Below are 24,502 nucleotides of genomic sequence, written 5' to 3' on the forward strand. Positions count from 1 at the left end.
TCTGGACAGAAGAATCAGTCAGTCAAAGTGTGTTGAATTTGCAACAGGAAGAGCTCGCTCCCACCAAAATCTCACCCACCTTGTTTGTTAATGCTTGTAAGTTCTTTTAATATGAACAACACTATTTTGCAAATAGAGGTAAGATTTAAAATGCATTGATTAAATCTTGTATCTCTCTAGCTTGTATTTTTTTTTCTTTACTCTCCCTTAGGATCACTCAGCACAATCTGCCCTCCCCACAACCACATTAATTTCTATCCCAAATGGACTTTCTCCCAGTCTACCTTTCCTGGTTTCAATTCTCTTTTTCCTCAAGTCAAGCTTCCCAAGGAATTAGTGTACCTTCAATATTTACACAAACTCCACTTTCAATCACTCTTCAACCTCTACTTCCTGCCTCTAAAACTTCACGGATGATATCAAGTTAGGTCAGCGACATGAGGGAGAAGGTGGACTCTGGTTACTGGCCATCAGTTTAGACCTTGGCACTGAGACATTCATGATCCAGCCCCCATGATCTCTTGAAGTCTGGTGACTCTGTGCTAGACTCTTTCCTTCATGCCCAACAAATATTTCCATCTTTAATTCAAAAGCTCTGAATCGTGGGTTTTAATAGCAATATAAGCCTGTGAGAGTATCTAAGGCAACCCTCTCATTTCACAGATGGAGAAACTTCTTCTAAAAGTCTTCCGAAATTGTCTGGAGGACTCACATAAAAGGTAACCCTAAGTTATTAACAGCTCCTAAAAATAACCAAGGAAAAGAGCGGTTTATCAGGGCACGTACAGTGGGTCTTTTAATAATAATTATAAAGTATCTTTCTTTAAATCTTGTATATGTCTGTGAGTAATTCAGGCTATATGTGTTTAACCATTTGATTTCCAAAACTGAGGATAAAGAATGCATCACTCACATGTGTTTGTCTTTGTTTTGTTGAAACCTCAATCCCTGGGTTTGTAGAGCTAAAACATTAGGGTATATTTTTTTTCAACGTTGGCACCATGTTGATAAGACATTTGACAGCTTATGTAATAGTAGATACTAATTTTCAGCAGAGAAAGGTTTTGTTTTGCTTTGTCTTTACGGAGAAATATTGTTATTTGAATAGTATTGGTTTTTCACATTAGGATTTTGCCATTATATTTCAAAATTTCAATTTTCTAGTGTAACAAAGTTTTGCTGTCTTATTATACCAGAGAGAGCCTTAAAACGGTCCACCTACACTAGAATTACCTGGATGCATGCCACGCTCTCCTAATGCCTTGCTCAAGCATGCCTGTTTTCGCATAACTCCTGTCACTCTGGAGCCATCAGAGGCAGTCTTAGGAAATGACTGTACTCCAGGGATCCCGGAATGATACACAGAAAACCAGTCTACTGTACTCTCTCTGGACAAAAATGCTAGCACATCCCCTGGAATCATTTCTCAATTCTCTGCCCTGAGAATTTCACTGTTCGCTAACAATCTTTGCTGCTGGCAGAAAGAAAGTAGATACGGGCTTGGGAGGAAAGGGGTGAAGGGATGAGGAGGCTGGTGCTAGAATGTGGGCAGAAATGGGACAGTTTTGCTGAGTGCTGGGTAAATGGTTGCAAACTGCTACTCTCTGGAGAACTTCTTACGTATTCCCTCAGTCTAAAGCTGCAGCTTATGGTAAATGCTAAAAATGTGAATTCTCTCCCCCAGTCCCAGCCTTCAACAAAGTCAGAAATCTGCATTTTAACTAAATGCAATGCATCTTTGAAGCAACATTTTTTAAATGTATTTTTAAAATGTTTAAACAATCTCAAACTCATAGCAAATTTACAAGTACAGTAAAAAGGACTGTTTCCTTCCGGAACAACTTTAGAATAAGTTGCAGATCTGGTATCCCTTAGCCCCAAATATTTCACTGTACATTTCCTATAAACATGGTCAGTCCCCCTACATGAGCACACACACACAAAGATCAAAATCAGAAAAGGAACATTGATACATTACTACCATCTATTTCACCAGTTTTCAGACCCCACTTATTTCACCAGTTTTCCCAATAATGCCCTTTCTAACAAAAAGGACCAGTTCAAAATCACTTGTTTCATTTTGTTGTCATGTCTCTACCTACTCTCCTCCAGTTTGAAGGAGTTCTTCAGCCTTCATTTGATTTTATTAAGCTTGACACTTTTGAAGATTACAGACCAGTTATATTGTAAAATATTTTCAATTTGGGTTTGTCTGATGATTTTTCATGACTGAATTCAAGTTATGTATCTTTACATAAATGTCACAGAAGTGATACTGCATTCTTTTCATGGCATGCTATGAGGTGCCCATAATTTCAATTTAGCCCATTACTGTTAATGTTCCCTTTGATTATTCCATTAAAGTGGTGTGTGAAAGGCTCCTCAACTATATACAGCTACTCTTTTCGCCATTTGTACTTAATGTGTACCTTGTGGGAGGTATGTTAAACTATGTAAATATCACATGCAATTCATTCATTTATTTATTATTTATATAATTGTGAACACATGAGATTTCAATGGCTTATAATTAATAACTACCAAGGATTTCTTCAAGGTGGTTTCTGTGTCCTTTTGACATCCCTTTACCATATTTTGAGCACTTCCTTGCTTTCTGTCTAACCAGATACTCAAGTTCATTTTATACTTTCCCTGGCCCAGCTCAGCCATTTCTTCAGGAAGTGGTGATTCCTTATAGTGGAGAAGAGTATTTAGAAACTAGATCTGGGAGCCAGGTGTGTGGATAACAATTTGAGACACATTATGTAAAATAGAATGACTAGATTATGTTGATAGCTAAATGTGAGGAACACAGTCGGCAAGATCAAGCCTTCTTATGTACTTCTTATGTACGATGGGATAAGTGTGTTCGAAGGCAAGGGGGAAAATTTTTTTTTTTAACTCTTTTTTTTTAAAAGATTTTATTGGGGATGGGGTACAGGACTTTATTGGGGAACAGTGTGTACTTCCAGGCCTTTTTTTCCAAGTCAAGTTGTTGTCCTTTCAGTCTTAGTTGCGGAGGGCACCATTCAGCTTCAAGTTGTTGTCCTTTCAGTCTTAGTTGTGGAGGGCACAGCTCAGCTCCAGGTCCAGTTGCCATTTTGCTAGTTGCAGGGGGCACAGCCCACCATCCCTTGCCGGAGTCGAACAGGCAACTTTGTGGTTGAGAGGACATATTCCAACCAACTGAGCCATCCAGGAGCTCAGCGGAAGCTCAGCTCAAGGTGCTGTGTTCAATTTTAGTTGCAAGGGGCGCTGCCCACCATCCCTTGCGGGAGTCAGGAATCGAACTGGCAACCTTGTGGTTGAGAGGATGCGCTCCAACCAACTGAACCATCCGGGAGCTCAGTGGCAGCTCAGCTCAAGGTGCCGTGCTCAATCTTAGTTGCAAGGGGCGGAGCCCACCATCCCTTGAGGGAGTCAAACTGGCAACCTTGTGGTTGAGAGGATGCGCTCCAACCAACTGAGCCACCTGGGAGCTCAGCGGCAGCTCAGCTCAAGGTGCTATGTTCAATCTTAGTTGCAGGGGGCGCTGCCCACCATCCCTTGCGGGACTCGAGGAATTGAACTGGCAACCTTGTGGTTGAGAGCCCACTGGCCCATGTGGGAATCAAACTGGCACGGAGCTCTAACTGCCTGAGCCACTGGGCCGGCCCAAGGGGGAGAATTTTGAGTAAGATTAATGGCAATGTGTCTTTCACTGTAATAAAATTTTTTGTATTTGAACATTCACTATGTTTTTTTTATTATACCTTGTACAATTGGAGAATAAAACTCCAAATTCCTGTCTATGCAAGTCTCTGGCTCTCTCAAATGAAGGATTTAATCTATGTGAGCTTGATGGTTTCTTCCAATGCCCCTGGTTCTGTGAAAGGTTGAAGTTCAGTTACACTATCATATATTCACTATTTCTGTTTCCTGTTTAAAATTACTCACCTACAAAATTTGCTGACAAAATTGTTGCTTTTGCTGTGCAGTCACACTTTGCTGTCTATGCAGCTCTACTAAATCAAGTGTGAGTTTCAAGTCCTCAATGGCACCAAATGTTATTTCAAGAGTTATTCTTCCTTGGTGCACAAAAATTTGCATTTTGAATGTGTGCCGTCAGAGCAGTAATAGGAAATGGGGATTGTACTGTAGCCAAGTCAAACTGGCACTGTTCTTTTTCTCTAAGAGACAGTTTTGATGGTTGATGAGGGCAAAGGAGCACTAAATTCAAAGGATGAGAGATATGAAAGAAATGGAAAATAGACTGAAAGACAATCCCAGAATTATCGATGAAGTTCTCTTTGGAGAGTATCTTCATGTGTAATAATACACTCAGTAGGCACTTTCTGATGATGATCACAGCAGAGCTCAGCATGGCCGAGACCCTGAAGTGGTGAGCACTATATATGACATTGCAAAACCAGTCCATGGATGTTTTTAAATCAGTAGTTTTTAAAACTACCAGGGTGTTGCCAGTAGACGACCAAGTGTGAAAACCACAAGAAACCCACCATATAGTTTGCATAGGTCAAGGCTCTTAGATTTAAATCCAAATCAAATTGGTTAAGCAGACGTGTACTTGAAAAGTCTAGGTTATGCTGGATGAGAAACTCAAACAATTGCATTAGGACTGATCTCGCTCTCCATCTCTGTGTTCTTCCTCCCTTTGCTTTGGCTCCATTCAGACATCCTTCTCTTACTGAGACAAAAGTGTCCACCAGCTATCGTCTCATCAACCCCATTAAAATAAACGTGCTTGTTTCGCAAAAGCCCCAACAAAAGATCTAGAATTGAGTTTCATTGCCTTTGATTGGCCAGTCTTAGGTCAAGTGTCTACCCCTAAGCCAATCACTGTGCCCAGGGACATGCAATGCTCAGACTAGGCCTAGGTCACATGAAAACTCTGGGATTGGAAGGGTGGGGGAGAGAGCAGGTCAACTATGTTTAAAAGTCATGGATTGAGAGTAGGGGTGGAGTGGTTCCCTAGAAGAAAACAGGGGAACTATCAGTGGGAAGAATGCACAGTGAACATTTCTACCAAAGTCCGTCATTGGTAAATACTATTGACTAATAAATTGTTGTGTCTTTGTTTTCTAAGTTAGAGAGACAATGACAGTTAAGAGAACATTATGTTATGGCTAATAATATAATTTTTTATCTATTGCCCCCCCTTTGCACTCTTGCTTCAGTGTGAAAGATCAAATTGAATTTCAGGGAAGCATTGACACTGCTTGAAAGTCCACCTTGAACTCTGGAGGTATGGAGAAAAGCTGTAGGTAAGGGGTACCCAACCAGAGATAAACACCAAGGATGGAGCAGGGGCAAGTGCAAGTGAATGGAAGGAAATATAAAATGAAAATAATGTAGTGGGAGAGGGGATAAAACATCAGAAGGGGATATAAAGGCAAAAAAAAAAAAAAAAGAAAGTAAGTTATGCCATGACTGTCGGTGGTGGCTCCAGTGTGTCCATAGGAAACAGACTTGTGGAAAGAGATACTGTAACTAGTAAGAATAGGACTTACAGAAAGTAAACAGTACTGTTAGTCTTAAAGAGTGTATTTGGAAGGCAGCTTGGAATTAGACTTAAAATTTGCGTGTTCACTTTTTAAAATGTCATTCTACATTTCTAAGTTGTTTGACAGTGGGTCAAAGGAATGCTGAAAGTACTATTTATGAGTGGCTTCATTTTTTAAATGGCAGCCCCAGGCAAAGGTGAAATTGGAGCTTCTGTTTACACTGGGAAATTCTTTGGCTTGTGTGTTAACCTTGTCTTTAGAAGCCTGATGGTTTATATATTGGCAACCACAGGGAATTGCTTCTCTCTTGGTGTTCAACTGCTGCCAATTTCCTATCTACCACTCATTAAATTGGGAAAAATTGGACCTCATCATCTGCTTAGCTTTCTAATCTTACTTTACCAGCTCCATGTTTCAATAACAAGTGTTCTTCAGTGCTGTTTCTACAGGTCAAGGTTTTCTCAGGATACATTTTAGAAAAGAGGTTTTAGAAATAACGTGAAAAGCCAGTTTATGGGTTTAAGACCTGATTTTGAAATTCAGACTTTGATCTTAGGAGGCTGAATCCTGAATTTTTACTTTTCAACTTATTCATTGATACTGTACAGTGTTAGATTTCCAAATACAAAGTTTCATAAGGACAGTTTTGAAGCAGTCTGAGCTCATTGACCACAAAAGCTAGTAATCTGTGAAACATTATTAAAACATCATATCTCTCAACTGCCTACAAAAAGATGCCTTCAGAGGAGGTTACTGAGGTGCAAAAAGGATGTTTAATGAGACAGGAAACACAAACAAGTCCTGAAACAGAAGCTAGTGATGATTTTGCAATAAATTTATGCCTAGAAATGTAATTAAATTCTAATTTAAATAGAATTCTGCATAAAATTTAATTATATGACAAGAGTGTTTTCATACAATAAGTTGGGAAAGTTTTCCTGGTCTAAAGTCAGTTGGAGAGACACCGTCCAGTGAGTATATCATGGGTGAGAAGGGCACAGACTGTAATGGCAGCCAGATCCAGGTTTGAATCCCAGCTCTGCCACCTACTGGCCTATAGATTTCCGTAAGTCCCGCTCAGCTTCAGTTTTCTCATCTGTAAAATAGGAATAATAATTCTTACTTTCCAGGATTTGGGCAAAGTTTAGAAGTAAAATATATAAAAGAACAAGCCTAAAGTTTGACATGTAGATACTGGGGGTGCCAAAAAAATGTATACACATTTTAAGAGACGTTGTATCGATGTTCAAACAGTAGTTTGCCATAATCAGAAGTGTTTGGATGCTGATGACAACCACTTTGAGCACCTCCTGTAACTGCACAAGTCAAACATGACTTGTATTCATCTTTTGTTATCGGTATATATTGAGTATTACAATTAGTACAGTTTTTTCTTTCCTAAAATGTGTATATATTTTTGGCACCCTCTGTATATAGTAGGCACTCAAAAATGATAACTATTATTTTTATTATTGCTGTTATTACTTCTTCTAGGTTAAAGATATCCATTTTTCCTCTCCATAGGAAAAATCCAGGCAACAAAATGCCTTTTTAAGGAGCCTGAGTGTAAAATCGAAAACTGACTTCATCCAGTAAAATCATATACTGGTCAGGGAGGAAGTCTTGCCAGTATCCCAGAAAAAGTATGGCTAAATTATTTTCCCCTGATATGTGTATGCTTTCCCTAAAGAGATTTATAATTTTACTTTCCTCTGTGTAGAAAGACTCCTGGCATTCTCTTTGTTGATCTCCCTTCAGTTAGTCCGCCATTATTTCTTCAACAGGTGCCAGCCAAACGAATCATAAGTGCTTATGAGCTAACAGTGAAGTGTCAGCTGAGAAAAGAAATAAAAAGACAGTTTCCTGAAAATTATAACATACGTAACTTTGGAATGTACATGTTTGTTTGTATCTTTCTTTTTCAGTTTATAGAACACTCTTTGCTCTTTATGCTGAAAAACTGTCAATTATTACTGGCTGTTGGCCACTTTTTCATCTCCAGGGTAATAGATTTTTACTATAAAACTTCAACTCTGGTCAAAACAGACAATGTGTTATAAAAAAATACAGTGAGCACAAATGCAGCCATAAAGTCTCATATATATTTGCTTCTAAAAGTGGAAAGGCTTATAGTATTTTAAAGAAATGACATTTTTTAATACCAGACACATAGTAAATATTTGTAGGTGGCCAAATGACTGAACAAATGAATAAGCAAAGGGAATTTACCATGACTGCAAATCATTTATCTTGAATGAAGTGTACTGCTTGCTTTCCTAGAGAAAAAAAAAAAAAAAAAAAAAGTTAAATTAAGATAAATCATTGTTGAAAAAGTTCTTTAGGGACCAAAAGAGCAATGAACACAGTAATAAAGCATTGCTCCTGAAAGCAGAATGTGGTAGTTACAGTTATAGGAAGTCTATCAGTCCCTTTATTTTCTAGGATTGCCTGCCTTGTGTATAACTTAGGTTTTGAAATCTTCCTTTTCCTGGGTAGAGAATAACCCCCATAATGTCAGACCTCAGGTTATTTGACAACAGCTAAATCTACCCCAGAGCCGTTTCTATTTTCCTTATTAACAAACATCTTCGGGAGGTGAAAGTCATTTCTAGCCATTGCTAACCAGCAATGAGTTTGTTAGAGGGTTTTCTGAATGCTGCAAAGCAGGTACAAATCAGAATATGGACATAATCTTAGGGTAGTTAGACCAGGTCTAAATCCTCACTTGATCAGTGGGAATTTGGGTACATTGCTTAATTGGAAGTCTCTGTTGCCTTATCTAAAAAATGAGGCAAAGATGGTATCCACCTCACAGCAGATTGGGTGAGGATTAAGTGAGATAACACATGCAAAGCGTTAGCACAGTGCCTAAGTTCTACAATACTATTACTATGACCTCTTTCTACTCACAACACTTCTAACACCAAACTGGCAAAGTGGGGTGTCCCATAATTTAGTTTAATTCTGACACCAACTACAGAGTTATTGTCAGACCCCACAGGTTAAGGGTTCAGTCCCACAAGACTGCTTCAGATGCCAATTGTAAGTCCAGGCCACCCACTTTTGACTGACTGGCTATTAAGAAAGGGAGTCCTCATAAGCCCCTCTTGGGGTTTTATAATTTGCTAGAGCAACTCACAGAACTCAGGGGAAACAGTTTACTCACTATTACCCATTTATTATAAAGGATATTATAAAGGATGAAAAAGAACAGCCAGATAAAGAGGTGCGTAGGATAAAACCCAGAGGGTCCCAAACACAAGACCTTCTGTGGAGTTGGAATAATACATCCCCAGCACGTGGATGCAATCACCCACCTAGAAACTCTTCAAACCCTGTTGCTCAGGGTTTGTATGAAGCTTCCATTACATAGGCATGATTGATTAAATCATTGGCCTTTGGTGACTGACTCAATTGCCAGCCCCTCTCCCCTCCCCAGAGGTCAGGAATGGGGCTGAAAGTACCAACCCTCCAATAACATGGTTGAGTTCTCTGGCAACTATCCCCCATCCTGAAGCTATCTGGGAGCCCACCAAGAGTCACCGTATTAGCATAAGCTCAGGTGTGTTTGAAAAGAGCTAATTATTTATAAAGAAAGATGTTTCTGTCACCTGTACCACTCAGAACATTACAGGGGTTTTAGGAGCTCTATGTCAGGAACTGGAAATAAAGTCTAATTTTGCATTTCTTATTACATCACAATATAACACTAAGTAGTATTAAGTGTTCCATACGTGGAAAACAAATGGTAATCAAACCTACCTTTATATGTTTTAATGTCGTGGGTCAAAGGGGATGATTTCTCAGACTTCTTAGGTAAGTTTCAGTTCCCTCCTTTGTACACATGAGAGGGCTAGATCAGATCAGGTACATTTTGCATCCAAGGCTCTTTGAGCTAAATGTGTAAGGGCGTGGGGGTGGGAAGGAGGAAGGCTGTCTGCTGGCATTGGTGCCTCAAAGTGCACAGAGCAGGGAAACTAGGGAATGGGTAGAGGAGGACTGGTGAAGTAAAAGAAAAGAGGTAAGCGGAGGGTAGGTGGGGGGAAATGGAGAAAGGAGCGTGCTGGGTAAACAGTTTCAATTACTAGAGGGTAATTCTCTGTAGGCAATATGGAGATTCCTTCAGAGAAAACCCACTGTTCTGGACTTAGAAACTAAAAAATCAGTTACCACGAATGAGGAAGGGTTTGATAAACTTGGCTGGATCAGGAAGAGTTGCAATCTATGAAGACAAGAGCAGACTGCAGCTGGAAAGAAACATAAATACATTAAAATTGACTCAGCCGTGGTGGGTCCATCACACCCATAGCTGCTTGAAGGTGGGATAAACATAATATTTGTAGTGTCTACTCAGCTCAATGTCCCCATATACTTACCACACCCTCCCACACACCCATCTCACGGGGGAGGCTGGCTCTGGGTACTTTCTTGCTGACTGTCGGCCAGAGAACTCAGTTCTTCACCATGTGGACCTCTCCGTAGGCTGATCTGTATCCTCCTGACGTGGCAGCGGGCTTACTCCAGAGCAAGTGACCCAAGAGAATGATAGCACGTTCAAGAGAGAAGTGGCAGACTTTTGTAACCTAATCTCACAAGTGACATACTATAATTTCTACCATATTCTGTTAATTAGAAACAAGTCCCTAAGTCCAGTATCCACTCAAAGGGAGGCAAATTAAACTCAACCTCATGAAGGGACAAGTAGCTCAGATTTTGTGGGCATATTTTAAAATCTCCATAATTCCAAACAGTTTTCCAGTTTCCTATTCCAAGGCTTTCTTACATTTTGGCTGTGCCTCTGCCCTTAGATTACTTGACACCCCTTCAAATATTATATCCTCTTATTGACTTAAGCTCATGTTTAAGTCAAAAGTCCTTTTCAATTCCACATAAGGGTTTGCAATCAGTAAAAACATGTGAGAGATGGGGAGTCCACTGCCTTGAAGCAGTGGACAGGAGGTGGACAGGAGGTGGTTGTGGATCAAGCCAGCTCCTACATACCACATGGATAAGTGCCCTCCAATTAGGCATTCACATGTGTGGTTTTTGTAGGCTGAGTCATCTGCTATTTCATCAGGTTGCCCTAAAACAGGAGTCAGCACACATCTATAAAGGACCAGATGGGAAATATTTTTGGCTTCACAGGCCACATATGGTCTCTGTCGCATATTTTTCTTTGTTTTTATTACAACCCTTTAAAAATGTAAAAACCATTCCTAGCATGCAGGGCATAGGAAAGCAGGTCTGCAGGCTGGAGTTTGCTGACCCTTGCTCTAAAATAATCATAGAAACATGCTCATTCTGTCCTTGGGAAATCTTTAGATGTCCTTCTCCATATCACCCAAGCATGATAACAGAGTCTCCTTTCCATGTCTCTAATTTATCTTACTTGAGGTAAAGAACTGAGAGCCCTCTTTTCACGTTGAATACATTTTATATAGGATTTTTCTCGATCCTTCAGGGATACAGAAACAGGTTCAAAAATTAAGTCACTAAAATGACTAATGTGGTACTGTCAGAGAAGAATTATGGACCTGCAGGGTTATGGTCTCTCAGAGAACTCATTTTGCTTTTTTATCCATCACATGAATAACAATAACCTTCCAACAAGCAGAGTGAAGAATGTATGAACTGCCAGTAAGTGTTCCTTACTGCTCACTAAATATTGGCACCACAAAGGCTTTCTAAGGCAGTGGTGATGTTTAGGGAATTTGTGTCTGATACGGCTTTTAATGGTGAAAAATAATCCTGTCTCATACTTTGACTTTCGTGTTTTTGCTGCTTTCTCTAATATCAACATGCCTCATGAGTGACTTTGAATACACCAAAAAAAAAAAAAAAAAAAAAAAAGCATCCTGAGTTCTTATCAGCAACTGAAATCAAAATCCTTGGATGAGAATCCTTAAAAAAAAAAAAAAACAAAAAAAAACTACATTTTAATTTTATCACAGCATTAGTAAAAATGTATTATTCAGTCCATGAGTCAATGATAATGTGTTAACATTTATATGATTAATGAATTCATATAAGAAGAGGCAAAAAAAAAAAAAAAAAAAAAAACTGAAGGGAGAAATTAAAAGTTGCTCATCAGATTTAATGTTTCAAATAGTCCCAGATAAGTAGTGCTGATTTCTTATTTTATTACTATGCCAAACCCGTAGCACTGTAAAATTGGTCACTCAAGTTGCTACATGAAAATATGGCAAAATCTTGCAAAAGTGGGGAGTTTAGGCTATGGATAAAGGAAGTTGTTTAAAGGGCGATGAATCAGGTATGTATTTCTACTTTTAATCATAACAACTGCAGTTTTATGTCTTTGTTCAACTCTTTTAAACTTACCTTTTTGGACTCGTTATTAGTGTAATTATAACTGACCAAAATCATAATTTAATTTGCTTTAATAGGACACACTGAAGAGTCATCTTTTATTTTTCATACATAATGTTTATTCTTGTAATTATTTATTCTTGTAAATGATTCCAATCATAAATTTGATAATCAGTTTGTTTTTTTCATTTTAACAGCTTTTAATGAAAGCTGTATATAAGATTACTTTATTCCTGCATCTTCTCAATTGTTTCTTCCTTATATTAGCCCTTTTCCTTTCCTACTTGGTGAGATTTGGCTTTGGGTTCAAGGATCTTTTTGCGGTCTTTGTCTGGCTTTAGTCTGGTGATAACCACTTTGCTGGGGTGAATGCCCACATGAACTGTCGTGCCGCACGTTCGCCTTCTCCCGCTGCACTCATTCAGTGTAGATGACATATTTCTGCCTGTAAACCTGGAGCACTTTGCCAGTTTGCTGCCCTTTGTGGTGTCCTCGGACAGCCTGAACCTCATCACCCTTTCAGATGGGCATGGGTCGACATTGTACTTCTGTCTCAGCTCTTTGGAAAGAAGAGCGAATGTGGGAAGGTGCACTGAAATGTCTTTTACGGTTCTTGCTCCGGTCAGAAGTCACAAAGGCGTTGAACTTCGTTTTCAACGATGGCGCTTCAGCGGTGGCCACAGAAGCGGAGAGGATAATCAGTTTTTGAGAAAATTATTCACTTAACATTCGTTTGAATGGTTCCAGTAGTATGTGCATGTATGAGTATTTGTCCAAACATTGTCATGTGATCAGAAAAAGCTTTTTATCTAACTGGACATGTTTTTGATTGGCATTTGCAGTCACAAGGCAGCATTCATTACAATACTGTTATTCAGGGGTTTTCTGAAGAAAACATTCACAGCATAAATATTAAAAACTCAAGGTCATTTGATAGTTCTAGAAACTATAGATCTTCTGGAGTAAAACAGGGAAATTGGTTCCACAAGTCCAGGATCATTTGACATTTGTAATGAGAACTGGGAGAAATAGAGTAATTTATTCCAAAAAGCGAACTGCCAAGAAGACAGAAAGTCCTAAAAACATTTCTCAAGCTGTTGTGGTGAGAGTGTTCTCCTGTGGTCTTCCTTACTGGTTGTACTGCACCATCCCTCCACCACCGAGCCATTTCTGTCTACTGCTCCCTGCTACATTCACCACCTCCTCATGGTGGTTCTGTTAGTTTAAGTGGGAGACAGCTCTGCATTAAATGACTGTCCCTAGCACCCATGAAAGGGAATAGGCCAATGTCCACTAGGCAGACTGAATTCCATTTTGAATGTATGCAGTCAGTTGCAGAGATTTCTCTTTTCATTGATCACAGGGCCTCCAATATATGTTTTTACTAAACATATTTTTGAAGAGGAGACAACTGGAATTCTTTTAGAGTTATCCAAAAAATAGTACATTAGATAAGGGCAGACTTCTGCAAATGAACTAATTTGGCAGAAAGAACACAGCACATGCCAGAAAACTGTACAGCTAGGGATTCAAGTGTCATTTTATGTCTATAGCAATGTACATACTGACAATATTTAATTGTCTGTAGCCTACTCTGCCACCAGGAGAGAAGAAACATATGTTCCTATTTGTCTTTTGATGTGGCTTCTGATATTTACATTGACTTGTCTAAAATAACATCAACCCCCCCTAGACAATTTTTCCCTAGTCCTTGAATCTGTTGACTAATTGTTTTAGGTGGCTGTTAAGAATGTGATTTTTATCTCAAAGAGATTATCCATTGCCAGTAGATATTGCCCTTGCAGAGAGGAAAGATCGATACAATTGGGAAGAGAACATAAAGAAAAAATATATATATAGAATTGCATGTGTTCAAAATAAAGTAAGACCCCAATACCTTTTTTTGGAATATGCCTAGTAGAAATTAGGGGGGATTTAAATTCAAGACCAAGAGGTCTTGATGCTTACTATAGTAATTACAGAAACTACTGTTAGGTAAGAATACTGGATAATTAGAGTAGTATAGTAGTCTTGGAAGATATGATGGGTTATTAATAAGAGTAATTTACACTAAATTGATAATGACAGCTGATGCTTTCTTAAAGCACAGCTTTATGGGAAAGAAATGAGAATATTGGACACATGCAGGAGAAGGAGGAATTATAATCGGTCTGGGAATCACATAATGTATGCAGAGATGGGAGAAAGGAGGCTAGAGTTTTTCTTTTTCTTACGCTGGACAGGAGGGCTTTCAATAGGATCTATTCTTATTTGTGACATACAGAGAACAGATACTGGAAGTAATTATTGCTTACCATCAGTCAAAATACACAACCCAGACAAGGTCACAAAAAAACAGAAAGTTAACCAGGAATTTCAGCAACTAGTATAACTATGTATTTTCTTTTTCAAAAAATCTTATGCAAATTTCTAGGTATTATTTTAGAAGGATTTTTACTGAGCTATTTTTTTCTCTCCGTCTTGGCTTCTCTTCCTATCCACTGAAACGTCTCTACTGAACATCTCATGTGCACTTGAAACCAAAATAACCCCTATGTCGCCAACCTCCAATTTTCCCAGGCTATGTGCTTGGGTGAAATTCCAGCTAGCGTTATAATATGGTAATTAATAGATTTCACTTTGGAGGTCGATAACCAAGGCTCAAATCCTGTTTCCATTCTCTAATAGCTATGAGACCTTTGGAAGAGTTATTGAAACTATCCAAAATTTTCTTCATCTGTAAAATGGAATATTTATCATATATATACCACAATATCTCTTATCTGGAGTATTTTAATCAATTTCACATGGGTCACTTTTCTCTGCCCCTCCTGCCCCCGTCCCACCCAATCCATACCCCCACAAAACAACCATGTGAGAGAGAACCTTTCATGGTTCCCTAGTTCCCTTCATGGAAGTGTCTTCCTCCTTAGCAAAGGGTACAGAGCCCTTTGTAATACAACCACTTGTTCTTATCTGGCTTCTCTCCTTGCTCTATTCTCTTTGATGTCACTGAAACTCAGTCCCTGTGACTCCCCAAACATAATGCTCAATTTCACCTCTGGGTCTTATTCCCCAACCTGTAGAATATTCCCTCTCCCCTCAGTTCACCCTACTCCATTTGCATGAATATTTCCCACTTAGGCCCATTTTATGGCACTCACTCTCTGCATTCCAGTTCCATTGATCACCCCCCAGTCTTCAAAGATGCCACTGTCTTTCCCTCATAAGGGCCTTTGGACATGTTCTTCACTCCACCTGTAACACTCATCCATGTCTCCCTCTTTTGCATCATTAAATTCTACTGATTAATTTCATGGGGTAAATGCCTTAAACTTGTCAGCTAAAATGTCCTTTCCATGGGAAAACCCCCTCTGATGACCTTGTTAGAAGTCCTGTTTGCAACCTGTACTTTCCTCCATTAGTATCAGTATCACGATGGGGGATAATATGTTTGTGTAATTGTTTGATTTTAAAATGTCTTAGATCAGGTTCCCCAGAAGCTAGCCCTAAGACAAGGATTGCAGGGCAAGCAATTGGAGGGTGATCCCAGGAAGCACCAGGAGGGAAGAATGGAAGTAAGACGAGGAAGGGAAAGAAACAAATACAAGTGCTTGAACAGGCATATTGTCCTGTGGGCAGCTGGGACTGGGTCCTGAAGGAGAACTCTGGGAGACGATGTAGGATGTGCCTCAGTTATCCCCCTGAGCACAAAAGCACGGTATTAATACACCTACTCCTGTCCATCATTGGTTGAGAGCTGCTTCCAAATTGGCTGCTCAGGGCAGGCATCCTGTTGAGACTAGAAAAACCCCTAAGGTGGAGTGCCACAGTGTTCATGAGAAGAAGCCACTAGAATGCAGAGAAATCAGAGATGAGTGACAAGGGACAGTGGTAGGGATGTGAGACAATATCTACCTGCTCCACTAGACTGAACTCCAGAGCTCCTTTCCTTACTAGTTATCTCTAGAGCCATGCCCTTCAATAAAAATGAAATGTGAGTCACAAAAGCACATGATTTTTTTTTTAATTTTTGAGAAGTAGTGTTAAAAAAAGTAAGAGAAACAGGTGATATTAATTCTAATTCTATATTTTATTTAACCCAGTGTAGCCAAAGTAATGTCATTTCTACTTGGAATCAATATAAAAATTGTTAATAAGATATTTTACATTATTTAGTGTTGTCTTCAAAATGTGACGTGCATTTGACATTTAAAAAACATTTCAATTTGGACATTCTGCCCTTCAACGGCTCAATAGCCACACCAGGCTAGCTGCTATCACAGTGGGTCGCAAAGTTCTAAAAGAGAGTCTGATAGAGACTGGGTGCTCAGTAAATATTTGTTCAATAGTAAAGTTCTCAGGTGAGACTGTGCCTCTTCTGAGAAAGCTTCCCTGATTCCTCTGGACTGGAATTGGGGGTGTTTCTTCTAAGAGCTCCCACAGTTCTCCCTGCACAGGGTTTGTTGTATGTAACCTGGGTTGTATGACACTCGTTGTCTCCCAGGTGAGCTCCTGGTGGGGATGGGCTCCCACCTTTACTCCTCTGTCTGTAGCACCCAGTGTCCAGAACAAAGGAAACCTCCTCAAAGTTTTGTTCAGTGATGAATACATTTTAAGATAAGGTGACTTAATTACAGTTTTAATGAATTAAAAGGTAAATTTTACAGATTTATTTCATGAAAAAAAGTCTAACATTTTTCTTTCTAAAAAATATTAGTGTAGTCTCAGGGATTACTCAGCTATTGAGAGAAAGAAAAAGTTGGAAAATGAACAATACACTAATGAAGCTAAAAATGGGCTATCTGTAGCTATATATAATGAATGAAAATAAATCATATCATACTTTTTGTTCTTACCAGTTAGTACTCTAGTGCCTGGACCAGTGGTTCTCAAAGTATGGTGCCCAGACCTGCAGCATCAACATCATCTGGGAACTTATTAGAAACTCGGATGCTCCAGCTCTGCTGAACAGGAACCCCACAATCTGTATTTTAACAAGCCTTCCAAGGGATATTGATGCACCGAGAAGTTTGAGAACTGCTGCTCCAGACAGAATTACTTCCAAGTTATTCCTCTAAAAGGAAAGCACTGGGTCCTAGGGAAGGCAGCTTTCTGGGCCTAAATCCCCACATGAATAAAACATGCACTCTCTCTACCTAAAGGTGTGTGGTTTCTGCCCTTACGAATTATTTTCACATGAAATAAAAGGAATAATATGTTGAAATTTATTCTGGTGCAATATCAAATAGCTATTAAGTAATCATGTGGCTCAACAAAATTATTACCAGAATTCTGCAATTTTTAAAGAGAGATAAAAGACCTAGCGAGCACTGTTGTTTTTATGGTTGATATAAGTGGTTGTCTATTTTTATCATGTATAGGATTATAGTTTGAGGGCACATGTTTATAAAACGTTTATACTAAATTGTGGAATTATACTAAATTGTACATTGCTTATCTCCTAAATTTCAAAATTTCAAATCAGAATCTTAAAATTTTTGTTTTCACCACTTAAAAGAGCATGTTTCAACATTGAAGGAACAAACTGTTGTAAAGAGGGAAAAGTGATAGAAACATGAAAATGAAGGTTTTTCTTCCCTGGTGATGTAGTAACACGGGGCCACCTGCAGCTCCAAACACACGTGTATGGAATTGTTCTGCCCTGAGGAACACCTGCACTCAGCACGTGCACGTCTTTAACCAGCGATTTCCCCCAAAGATTCATGTGGACAAAGCAAAGTGGACAACTGAAGCACTTACTTGGACATTCCTCATTTAATTCAAATACCCAACAATTATTCATATATATATATATTATCAAATTTTATATTTTCCTCCAGATAATTGTTGTCACTGGCCTGAATTTCACCTCGTGCAGGTAGATACATTTCACGAAACTACTCCATCTATCTTTTGTCAACTCCCAAAGGGAAAGTCTTTTGTCTCCTGAACAGCCTAATTTGTTCTCTCTCCATCATCTTAAACTTTGTAGGTACTCAACAAACATTAATAGATGACAAGGATACCTAAGAGCTTTTGAATGTATTCATGCAGTGATTCTTCCAGTCAGAGAACATCTTTATATACTTTATATTCTTCAACCAAAAGAAAAGCAAAACATTGTTTCATCTTCCCAGTTTTGTATTTAACATCTGCACAAATCACAATGTGCGCCTGTTTTAAACAAATGTGTAGGCACACCAATTATATCAATTCAGAAACATAAATGACAGATAAATGTAGTTTTTAGAAGAAAATTTAACCGTACGGTTTAAAATTAATAGAGTGCAATTGTTGTTGTGTTTAAGAGAGAGCAAAGAAATCCATCATAACGCTACTATGCTAACTTTATTCTGATCATAATTTTCCCATTTGTGGTGTAGACTCCAGGTTATGTGCATACCTGAAGAACAGTATAATTTATGGTCAATTCACCAGCCCAGGTCAACTAGTAGAATGACCATTAGTATCAGCATAAGTTGATTTCTAGCCCTGGTTATACCACAAAGTCATTGGAAGTCTTTGGGAAAGTTGCTTGATTCCCATTTATTGCTTTCCTAATCTTTAAGAAAAATTGCCACATTAATATATTTCTAATTATTGTCATTCTTTAATGGTTATTGAGTGTATGCAGGATGCTTTGTATCTCTGTGAGGTGCTGCAACCTCCCCAGGGATGACTGTGCTAATGAATAGTGTTTGTAAAGTACTTGGAAATCCTTGGATTAAAAACTAACCATATCAGAGTAAAAGCATTGTATTAACATGCCATATGGGAGAACCATATGTTATCTATTAAGAGGGTATGTGTGATATTGAAGGTAGATCTGTGGTGCATTGCCTTGTGCTATTTTTATACCGAGATATGCCACAAGTTGGTATGCCAAGGTCATACTTCAATGTGGAAATGCTAGAGTTCAGTCCCTCAGCAGATATCTGTTGAGTTCCTTATTGAACACTTGGCACTCTATGTACCACATACAAAATGTATGAAAGGGACAGTTGCATGCTACTGTCTTATGTGTTTTCTTTCCTTGAACATGTGTCACATTTAGATCTCCCTTGACAGACACATGCTTTAAAAACAACAAGTTCAATTATTTCCTCTTTGGGGACATTCTTAGGAAGAGACAGAATCAAGATGGTTGTCTTCCCTGTCTGTAATTGAAGGTTAACCTGTAGATCTTACAAACTGCCTGTGAATGGGGCATGCTTATAATACCATCTGAGTTTATTTTGAGTAGAACTGGTCCTAGCAGCCAGAAGAGCACTGCTCAGAATTTCCCTGAAATGGCTAAACATGTACTACTACCTTGCCATGAAGTTCTAAGTCTTCAGTCTGGATAACTGTATTATAACAAGGTCCACAGAAAATCTCCACTGGCCTAGAGAAGGGATTCCTCCTCTTAGGTAGCTGCTCCAGTAAGAACACCAAATGGTGACAGGTATTCTGTAACAAAAGCTTGGGCTCTGTGTCTACCCAATATGTTGTATGAACCTTATATTTCAAAGTAACACATCCCATTAGTATATTCTTGATAATCTTGGAATAGAAGATAACTTTCCTTTTTTTCTGATTAATCTGTGAATTAGCCATGCAAGACCAAGTAAGGGAAGAGCCTATTTCATTAATTCACAAAAGTTTATTGAACACCTACCATGTGCTCCTTCTAGGTAGTTAGGAAACATCAGGTAATGAAGCAAACAAAGATCCTTGCCTTGGAGGAGTTTACAATCAAATGAGGATAGATAGACATAAACAACGGATATAATACCTACATAAATTATATATCAGAAAATGGTGATTGGAAAAAAATAAATAAAAATAAGGAGGATGGAGTGTGTGGGGGTGAGGAGATGCCACCATTTTAAATGCAGTGCTCTGCATATACCTCATTGAAAAGGGGCCATTTGAGCAAAGACCTAAAGAACATGAGGGAAACACAGTCCGGGCAGAGGGGTCGGGCAGGACAAAGACCTGGAGAGAAGAGACTCTAGTGTGCTGGAGGAATAGCACAGAGGCCATTGTGTCTGGAGCAGGGTGAGTGGGGAGGAAACCAGAAAGAAGTCAGAGCAGGAAAGCAATAGGCCATGTTGCCTTTGGGTGTTTAGAGCATTTGAGCAGGGAAATGGTATGATGTGACTTACATTTTAACACAAAGCATCTGGCTTCTAGGTTGGGAATAGACTTTGAGGACAGCAAAGCACATTGGAAAACATTGCCATAATCCAGGAGAGAAGGGATGGAGGCTGCACCAGGGGTTGGTGAGAGCTGATGGACTCTAACTACTTGTGCTTCCTACCCATCAACACATTTGACTTTTAGGAACCATTGTGTGTGATCAAAGAGATGTGACATTTTAAAACTAATCCACTGTTTAATGATGTTCAACCAGAGGCTCAGACAGACACTGTGCCTTTTCTACATCAAGAACTAAAATATGGTTCAAGCAAAAAGATGATTACTGCTTAGTGGGAAATGATATTTCCTTCTTAATCCTTTGACAAGTGTTTGGAGCCTCTAATGGATTTCAGGCACTGTGCTGGGTGCTGAGGATACCACAGGAGGAGCAAGGGCATCTCCCAGCAGAGGACTTACAACTTAGCTCTCAAGTGTCAGAAAAAGTCACAGGAATCTGCAAGGCAAGGAAGAGAGGCCTCAGGCTTTGGCATAATCTGGACCTGAGTTAAAGTCCCGTCTCTGACACTAATTGTGGAACTTCAGGAAAGTTACTTGACCTCCTACAACCTTGATTTCTTCATCTGTAAAAATGTAGATAAAAGTCTAACTCAGGAAAACTGTTGTAGGATTTGTGGTAATCGGTATGAGGTATGTAAGTATGTAAGTGCCCTGGTGCCTAGGAAGAACTAACCTTTCTTCCCTCCCTCCCTTCCTCCCCCCTTCTTCCTTTCTTCCTAAAGCCATTAAGAAGGGTTAAGCAAGTGTCGTGCTGGAGACCCTGCTCGCTGTGCCATTTGCCGTGCTGGGCAGCCTGCAGGGTCTCTAGTCCTGCTCCCCACATAAGAACGCAGGATATGGCTAGGCCAAAAAGGAACACCCACGGAGCCATAGATAGGGGAGTCATACCACCATATTCTCTCTGACTGCCAGGTGAGACACTCGTAGTAGTAGCAACACGATCCACAGTCCGCCATTCACCTCTCTGCCTGCCAACCAACCAACCAATCAATGCAGCCCTGCAGTTACATCAGTAGCCAATTGGCCAACCGATTACAGCTGAAGGCCAACCAATCACAGCTAATGACCATTCACTACCAGAGCCAGTACCTCCCCACGTGAGGCAGAGAGGCTAGAAACTGCTCTCTGGGACTCTGTCCCCACAGCAAGGTAGGCATTGACATTGAAAGTTGTGGGGGAGGTGGTAATCACCCAGTGCAGAGCTGGGCCAGGTTTGGAGAGGCACGGCTGTCTCAGATTGAAGGAGATCGAAGAGACATGGCAACTAAATGCAGTGTTTGAGCTTCGATTGCTATGAAAGACATTATTGGAAAATTGGCAAAACTTGAATGTGGTCTGTGGTTTAGACAATATGAATATCATTAATGCTAATCTCCTGATCTTGATGGTTGCATTGTGGTTCTGGAAGAGAATGTCCTTGTTTGAAGAAAACACACACTACAGGGCCGGCCCGGTGGCTCAGGTGGTTAGAGCTCCATGCTCCTAACTCCGAAGGCTGCAGGTTCGATTCCCACATGGGCCAGTGGGCTCTCAACCACAAGGCTGACAGTTCAACTCCTCGAGTCCTGCAAGGGATGGTGGGCTCTGCCCCCTGAAACTAAGGTTGAACACGGCACCTTGAGCTGAGCTGCCTCCCGGATGGCTCAGTTGGTTGGAGTGCGGGCTCTCAACCACAAGGTTGCCGGTTCAATTCCTCGACTCCCACAAGGGATGGTGGGCAGTGCCCCCTGCAACTAAAATTGAACACAGCACCTTGAGCTGAGCTGCCGCTGAGCTCCCAGATGGCTCAGTTGGTTGGAGCGCATCCTCTCAACCACAAGGTTGCTGGTTTGACTCCGGCAAGGGATGGTGGGCTGTGCCCCCTGCAACTAGCGACGGCAACTGGACCTGGAGCTGAGCTGCGCCCTCCACAACTAAGACTGAAAGAACAACAACTTGAAGCTGAACAGCACCCTCCACAACTGAGATTGAAAGGACAACAACTTGACTTGGAAATAAAAAGGCCTGGAAGTACACAGTGTTCCCCAATAAAGTCCTGTTCCCCTTCCCCAATAAAATCTTGAAAAAGAAAAAGAAAATACACACTACAGTATTCAGGGTTGAGGAAGGTGTCTAGATAGTGATTATGACCCCAACTTACTCTCAAATGGTTCAGAAAAGCAGGAAATTCCTTGTACTGTTGTTGTAACATTCTGTTTAAAATTATACCATAATAAAAATATCTTTAACATTTAAAAAAAACAAGTCTAGATTTATAACATTACACACACTTGGCATAAGTGTCAGAAGAGCTCAATTCTCCACGCCCTTAGTGTTCTGTGTTAATCTGTATAAGATTATAGCCTAGTTCTTCCGCTACCATTTTCCCACATTTTTACTGATGCATAATTTAAATATCTGAACCAGACACAAATATTAGTTACCTTTCCAGTGAGGCGGTAGTGGGCATCAGTTGACTGACTTTAAACCCTGCTGCCATCACTTGCTAGCTGTAGGATCTTAGGCAAATTATTTAACATCTCTGTACCTCGGTTTCCATATCTTGGAATGTGCATAATAATAATGCCTACATCATTATTGACTTGTTATGTGAATTAAATGTGATAATCTATGTGAAACACTTAGACACTGAGCAGAACATAGCCAATATGCAATAAATGTTAGCTGGTACTAATTAGTATTATCTTGCTGCTCACATGGCTCTATTAAATGAAATATAAACACCATTCATAGCAGTACATACTCTTTGAGAGCATTTTTCCCTTGTATGAACTAAATTTATTTTTCAATTGTGTATCTTCTAGAGAGTTTTGGAATGTATGAGATAAAAATGTAGGTAGGTAGTAAAATACACAATTAAAGACTAAATTCTTAATAAATTAAGAGTACTAACTTTAAAAAAAAATTGAGCCTTACTGAGCTGAGAAAAATTATTATACCATTTTATTAATCAGCTATTGTCACAATGATACTCTGTGACAAATCACCCCAGAATGCAGTACCTTACAACAAAAATGTATGTCCACATGATCATAGGCTTGCAGGTTGACTGTGGCTCAGCTGATATAGGTTGTGCTCAAATGGGCAGCTCAAGCTGTGAATTGCCTGGGCTTTGCTCCAGACTATGGCTTGGGTTCAACTCTGTTCCAAATCTCTCATCCTCTTTAAACCAGTGCTAAGGGGCATTTCTTTCTTTTTTTTTTTTTTTTTACAGGTTTTTTTTTTTTAAATAAATTGTACATTTATTAAAGTTCTCTACTTATAACTCACTTGTTTGCAAAACTATAACTATATCTACCACCACCAGATATGTAGTGTAGTGGGCTTTTTAAAATATTATTTTTCAGCTGGAATACAATATTATATTAGTTTCAGGTGTACTACAAGGTGACTAGACATTTATAACACCTACGAACTGATCACCTCAATAAATCTAGTACCCACCTGACACCATACATAGTAATTACAATATTATTGACTATATTCCATATGTATACCAATTGTATACCCTGCATCCCCATGACTACTTTGTAACAACTAATTTGTACTTCTTAATCTCTTCACCTTTTGCACTCACCTCCCCAATCCACCTTCCATCTGGCAACCAACAAAACGTTCTCTGTATCTATGAGTTTATTTCTGTTTTGTTCTTTAGACTCCACATATAAGTGAAATTGCCTTGCATCTGTCTGACATGCTACACTCAGCACAATACCCTCCAGGTCCATCCATGCTGCCACAGATGGCAAGAACCCATTCCCTTCCATGGCCAAGCAATATTTCATTGTACATATTTACCATCTCTTTTCCTTATCCATTCATCCTTTGATGGATAACCAGGTTGCCTCCATATTGTGGCTTTTGTAAATGATGCTGCAATGAATACACGAGTATGGATGCATATGTCCTTTTGAAGTCATGTTTTGGATTTCTTCAGATAAATACTCAGAAGTAGGATTTTGAGTCCTTTTTCTCTTGTTATAGCCTTTGTTTGAAAGTCATTTTGTCAGATATAAGTATTGCTACTCCACTTGTTTTGTTGTTGTTGTTGTTTGTCTTTGTGTTGTTATTTTCCATTTTCATTAAATATTTTTTTTCATCCCTTTACTTTCAGTCTGCATATGTCTTTTAATCTGAAGTAAGTCTCTTGTAGGCAGCATGTGTAAGGGTCTTCTTTTCTTATCCATTCACCCACCCTATGTTTTTTATTGGAACATTTAATCCATTTACATTTAAAACAATTATTAATAGAAATGTAGAAATGTAGTCATTGCAATTTTGTTATTCATATTTTTTTGTTTTTTTTAATTGTTGTTGTTCTTGTTTTTGTTGTTTTTTGTCTTAAAGACGTCCCTCTAAGATTCCTTGTAATACTGGTCTGGTGGTAATGAACTCCTTAGCTTTTTCTTGTCTGGCAAGCTCTTCATCTGTCCTTCAATTCTAAATGATAGCTTTGCTGAATAGAGTAA

General features: G+C 39.3%; 1 protein-coding gene and 1 pseudogene across 6 annotated transcripts in view; one reads left to right on the forward strand and one right to left on the reverse strand.

The window, feature by feature from the left end:
* The window catches only part of MACROD2 (mono-ADP ribosylhydrolase 2), a 2,124,656-nt gene that overhangs the window by 1,974,803 nt on the left and 125,351 nt on the right, over positions 1–24,502 (forward strand). The gene's annotated exons all lie outside the window — the stretch shown is intronic.
* Positions 12,059–15,807, reverse strand: LOC109458415 (large ribosomal subunit protein uL24 pseudogene; annotated as a pseudogene).

This window comes from Rhinolophus sinicus, chromosome 13 (assembly GCF_057876585.1).
Source record: "Rhinolophus sinicus isolate RSI-liver-muscle chromosome 13, RSI-T2T, whole genome shotgun sequence".
Classification (NCBI taxonomy): domain Eukaryota; kingdom Metazoa; phylum Chordata; class Mammalia; order Chiroptera; family Rhinolophidae; genus Rhinolophus; species Rhinolophus sinicus.